This window comes from Ambystoma mexicanum, chromosome 3p (genome assembly GCF_040938575.1).
Source record: "Ambystoma mexicanum isolate Mex_15411 chromosome 3p, UKY_AmexF1_1, whole genome shotgun sequence".
Lineage (NCBI taxonomy): Eukaryota > Metazoa > Chordata > Amphibia > Caudata > Ambystomatidae > Ambystoma > Ambystoma mexicanum.
In genome coordinates, this window is record NC_090925.1 from 1,122,113,496 (window position 1) to 1,122,119,495 (window position 6,000).

General features: G+C 42.5%; 1 long non-coding RNA gene across 1 annotated transcript in view; it reads right to left on the reverse strand.

The window, feature by feature from the left end:
• The window catches only part of LOC138579821 (uncharacterized), a 42,497-nt gene extending 40,354 nt beyond the window's left edge, over positions 1 to 2,143 (reverse strand). The window contains exon 1 of the long non-coding RNA XR_011304136.1: positions 1,996 to 2,143. This is a non-coding gene — a long non-coding RNA (uncharacterized lncRNA). The remainder of the gene's footprint in view (positions 1 to 1,995) is intronic.
• Between the last annotated feature and the right edge of the window lie 3,857 nt (positions 2,144 to 6,000).

The window sequence follows — 6,000 nt, forward strand, 5'->3', positions numbered from 1 at the left end:
GCTCACTTTAGTGTGAAAAATGCATAGGGCAGATCGCCCTACAATATATAATAAAAGTGACTCTCTACAACAGATCTAAAATATAGTGTATATCTCCTAGAGGAACGATAGAGAATTACCTACATCCAATCAAAGTAGCAACACTATAAAAGATTATCCGAATATTCAGCCACAATATGAAATAAGGATCTAGCACAGCAGCTCACATGATGAATATTGAGAACTAATGTTTCTTCTGGCACACTAGGTATATGTGTAATATTTCTTGTGATAGCCAGCAGCTAATACATTACCTACCATAAATGTACCAGTGCCAGGTCATAATCTGATGTATACCATTGTCCCTCATTAAATAATGCTTACTTAAAGAGGTTTTTGAATCAAAACAAATTCAAAGACTTTGTGGAATTAATTTGAAATTATTTAGATAAGAATTGCCATGCAACATTCCATTGTAGTTTTCAATAGTTTGTTCTTCCATCTAAAAGACGATACAAAGTGAGAGCAAACTATTCTGCTTGTCCAGGCTCTAAAATGTAGCTCTGTTGTCAGCAATTCCTTGTAAATGCAATAACTGTTATTATGGCTTCCTTAAAATGACAAAAGTGGATGTTGCTGCGCCAGAGTTCCTCCAACTAACTATAGCCGTGGACATTGGTAGCAGAACATTTCAATGCATATATTTAATTTTCACAAATATCCCGCTGTAGACCTTTCAGCCAATCAGAATGCTTGTAATGCAGTCCATAACCTCTGACCCCAGCCTGGTCTACAAGGCTGCATTATAAATCTTTGTTTGCTCTTAAGTCATACTTGCCAACATTCTGTGACCAAAAAGATGAAGGATTTTTCAAGTTTCAAAAATAATAATTTGCATAACAATGAGATCACAGGAAAATGCTAAACATACATTGTTGGCACCATTAAATCACTCTAAAATATACAACCCATCAAACAGCACAACATGAAGATGTGCACATGTTAAACATGTATAATTGTGAATGGTAAGGTAACAGCAAATTCAATTACACAGAAAGTAATCACACAGAGCTGGTAGGGAACGTTTGCCACTGCTCTGTAGCAGCAGCCTGGGCAATACATATGTATTCCTGCAGTGCAAATTGAACACTGAATGACATGGAGACTGGTACGCCCCTCAGTCTGATAGGCAGATGCTGTGTGATGTGTTACTCTCTGCCACTTGATTTCACTGGTGGTTCACCTAAGGGTTGTACCGGCAAGAGTGCAGGACCGAGTCACGCAGCTGTCAGGTCAGTGGATCAGCCTGAGCCAATCAATGTATTCACCTACCAGCTCACTGTACAGACAGACTAATTAATGTGTTACATGCTCTGTCCTGGAGCCTGCCTTGGAGTCACATAAATTACCTTCCACTGTAAAAAGCAGTAGGACCTGTCACCCAAATCTGTAGGCGGTAGAGCTGCTTAAAAAGCAGTAGCCTACTGCCTAAATCTGTAGGGTTGGCAAGCATGTTAAGTCCTTACACTAACTGCAAACACGTTTTATTTTCAGACTTGATTATAAGTAACGCTGCACTGTGGGTTTTAACCGTTCCCGTCTCCCTTTAAGTCTTTAAAGTGTAGCATTTTGTTTTGACGATGTTGAGAGCAAACACAAGGGCAATAGGCAGATTACTCACTGTGCAGTGATGATACAAATGAGCAGCATTGATGCTGGTGCAGAGCCAGCTTTAGTCACCAAACGCTGCCGTCACGCTTTGCTAGTTTACATTTAGACTTTACTGTGAAGCTGATGGTGAGGTGTAGGTATGACCAATATATTTGCATCCTACAACATATGCAGCTTATGACCTTTTCTAGATCATTCGATTTTGACCAGAAAACCAAATCACTACATTTACAGGCAGTTACATGTGTACTTGGTGACCTCTTGGCAAGTCGAGTTGTGAAACAAAGAAAATTACTTTCTGTCAAAAAAAACATTACATAAAAATACTCAAGTATTGTTCCTTACCTGTGTGTGATCAAAGATGTTCTGCACCCTTTCCTGCGCACACGGCACCTTAAATGAAGGGGAAAATGCTGGCCGTTAGAATGGGTCCTGTCTAAAAGCCATTTTATGAGCATTGCTGCCACCCCGACGCAGGCCGTCTCTCATTGGAAGAACATGGCTGCTGCGCATGCGCCTCCTGCGCCCTTCACACCACAGAACAGCTAACTCGGCAAAATGTTAGCTATTGATGGCGCTGGATAAGAGGTGGAAGCACGTAGATCATGTGTGAAGCTCCATTTCACGCCTTTCGAATCACATGTTTTTTTTTCCCATACCCCTTTATGTTTTAAAAAAAACAACAACTGTATTTCGTTTTTCTGTCTGCGGAATTTGTAATTTGACCGGCAACTAGTTTCGATCCAAATGCGGCCCAGTAAAGACATTTTACAGCAGGTGAGACGTGCCGAATTCCTCTAGGGGACCGACGTCAAATGGACGGGCGACTATGCACCAGAGCATGCACAAGGAATGCCAGTTTAGTCCTGTTCCCTTAAGTGCCGAGTATGTTCGTCCTTTCTGCATAGACGTGTATAATAGCCTGGCACTTAAGGGGTTTAGGCCATTTATCTCACAGCTGCTGCAATTTTCGCTCATGTAGACCGCCCAGTAGTCCCGGGAAGGATTTAAACCAATACTGCAAGGCAAATTACCCTCAACCTACTGGACCATTCTGCCCACTCTGCTCATTACATACATGCATACAGGTGTTAATAACTTTGATCTGTATGCATCCTGTCCAAAATGTTCCTGTACCCAGTGGTGTCGCCAGGAATCAAATTTAGGAGGGGCACAGAGGGGTCCACAGACAAAAGTAGGGGGGCACCTATAAAAGGGCAATGTGTGAAGTCAGAAGCACTCCTGCAGAGAATCTTTTGTGCACACCAACTACCACACTTCACTGCACCTCCCCTCCCATCAGAATGTAGGCACTAAACTATTAAGTCACTAATGACCCATCATTAGCGGTTTCATGCGCTACATTCCCATTAGAGGGGCTGCTCTTGGCTGCAGGGGGAATTTACCAGCTCTTCATTATTGTGCAGAAGCGTTGATTGGGGCCCTGTGTGTGTGCTGTGCTGGTGGACACACCACTTTAGACAGTGCAGAGAAAGTAGCTCAGCTGAAGTAGAGGGGTACAAGCGGGGGCAGGATTTCAGAGGAGGGGGACTGCCCCCTCTCCCCCCAGTCCCTCCTAGTAACGCCACTTCCTGTACCCCAAATACAAATCCACCTCCAATAGCTTGGGGGACCCACCTTTGTCTCTGTGAGCTGATCCAATGTGGCCATGACTTCTCCTAGCAAGAGGCCGACTGGAATGCTGCTCTTCCTCTTCTTCTTCCCAGCTACATTTGGTGAGCACAACAAGACACAGAGGGCGACGCAAGCGACCTGTGACACCCAGCCCATGTTTTCTGATTTGGCAGTAACCAGCAGGAGTTAAAACGTGCAATTATTTCTCTGAAACAGGGCAGATCTGAATTGCATTTCAGCAATCAGTGCCAACTTATATACCCCCAATAGGTATGAAACTGAAGAGAAACCCTGGCTGGAAATTCTTGTGGTGAATCAGCTAAGTTTGGTTTCATGACTTGTGTGGGGTGATGGACATGAGTGTCACTTTTATTGGGACAGCACTGTTTTGAAAGAAAGAGGAAACACTTGTAACGTGTTACCAATGGGATTTTTTTTTCTTGTCGGTGATAAGATTTCAGCTTGTCTTCCAGAGGAAGTTTCTTACGATGATGTTGGTAACCTTTAAAGAGATGGGTCTTCCATCCCGTCCTTGCACAGGATGTGATAACCTTTAAAGAGATGGGTCTTCCATCCCTGTCCTTGCTCAGGGTGTGAGACAATTGACACTCTCTTTTCCACAAGTTACCATTTTTACCTATCCAAACAATGGCCCTTTGCACCCCGAGGAGTTTCCAACTTCACAGGTACCAACCTTTATATCCACTTTCACAAAAAAGTTTGTGACACTTCCATTAGTTTGTTCAAATCTGTTAATGCCTAGTTGCAGCTTTTTCAAAGGAGACCCCCACAGACCATTGTGTCTTCTAAAAATGGAACTGAAAAACCATATTGCGACATCCTCTTCATTGGCTCCCACTTTGCATGGCCTTACTCATGTATATATCCCTGGATTGGCTTCATCTTTCCTTGATGGTAAAATCTGGCTACATACACCTTCTCATTGTCTCCGTTTATCGAACCAACTCTTGTAGACTGTTCCACACTCAACACGTATATGTAGAGGTGCCACAGTTAAAAATAGAAAAAAACATAAGCATAAGTGTCATCAGGAACACAATTAACTATTAAGTGGTACAATTCTATACATACAGCCTTACATGCCTACCTGTCATGGATATGGTGGGCGCTATTTGAGAAGGGGCTTTTTCTGTGCATGCAGTGATGGAGTGTCAGGAGACATCTGTTGATCCTTGGAATGGGAATTCATAAAGGATGGTTCCATGGTTTATGAAGAGAACAAAAGGGCTTAATAATTAGGCCAGGTAATCCATTCCCTTGCCGAATTCATGAGATGGGATTCAGTGGACCCATAAGACCTCGTCAAATTCATCTGCTACCCATTAGAATGCTCAATTTCATGTGGGTATTAAGTGCGGTGTGCTCGACCTCGGCCACCAAATCAGAAGGCCACAGTCTCAGGAGTGGTTTAGTGGCCTGAGAAAAGGCCCATATCCTATTCACTTTCCTTATGTGGGTGCTCTTTAGATCTTAAAGTAGAAGTGTTTAGGGCGTACTGACAACTTGTTGTTTAGGAAAATTGTGTTGGTCTTAATACTACTTTGGCAGTCCTTGGTGGTATTTCCTTGTGAGTTCATGAATTTGTAGTGCTTGTAGATCCTTTTTTGTTCCATTTTGTCTGTTTTTGTGTTTGTATTTATCCTTATCTTCCCTCATAAAAACTTTTCCACTGTTCCCTTTCCACTTTGTGTCACCCCAATAGCTAGAAAAGCCACATTTAAAATATACTAATCCCATCAATTTTTAACCCCAAATAGTAAAACAAATAAAAATAAATCCTTTGTTTTTTCCAAACTCGTTTGGCTCATTATTGTTCGGTCGTTAGACCATTTCTTTCCCTAACATTGCCATTCAACCACTTTCTAAAAAACAAAACGTCCCCCTTTGTATTACTGCTTGCTTCTAAAACCTAAAAACTGTTCCATTTGTGTATAAACCTGAAAATTTGAAAATCCTTCCTGTGATTTAGTGGTATTCCATTCTGTGCCAGAGAATCCTTTCCCATCATCTGTTTGAGTCCTCTTTGAACGCATGTGTTTGCCCAGGCCACTGTCCTGTATCTATTGTGTATTTTCTGACTGCTTATAGAAATGAATTGAAATCATGAAGCAGGACTAGCCATTGTACTTCGAGGGAGAGGCTGCTACACCTGTCTTTTAGGCAAAATAAAGTACACAGGTCACAAAGGAGGACACAGAGACAGGTCTCTTCTCACCATACTTAATTCTCTTTCTGCCTCGCTTCCCTCCTTGACACCTCCCCTCCCTCTTTCATCAAGTCATCTCTTAAAGGAGACCATAACTGACATTGTCTCGCAGGTAACACCTCCCCCTCAAATATCTCCTTATGTCCACCTTACATTTCCTCAATGCGGCTGACCGGTCTTTCAATACACCCTGATGGCATACCACATTCCCTCCATTCGCTCCATGGTTGTTTGTTATTTTCCAGCTCATCTCTTCTCCTTTCTTCTCTGGTGGTCTCTTCACTGGACTTCTGCCTACTTCTTTCTCTCTTCCCTTATTCTTCCTCTGTATCTTTAACAAGGTGTTTGAAGAAAGATGCATTCCTGGTAACTTCTTTCCTCTCGTTTTGGGCTGTTATCATCCCCTTTATTGAACACCTTGATTTCCGCTCCTGATTTTCATTTAGTCCACTCCTTGACTCGTTCTTTTGCTCTGGCATCATGTTCTC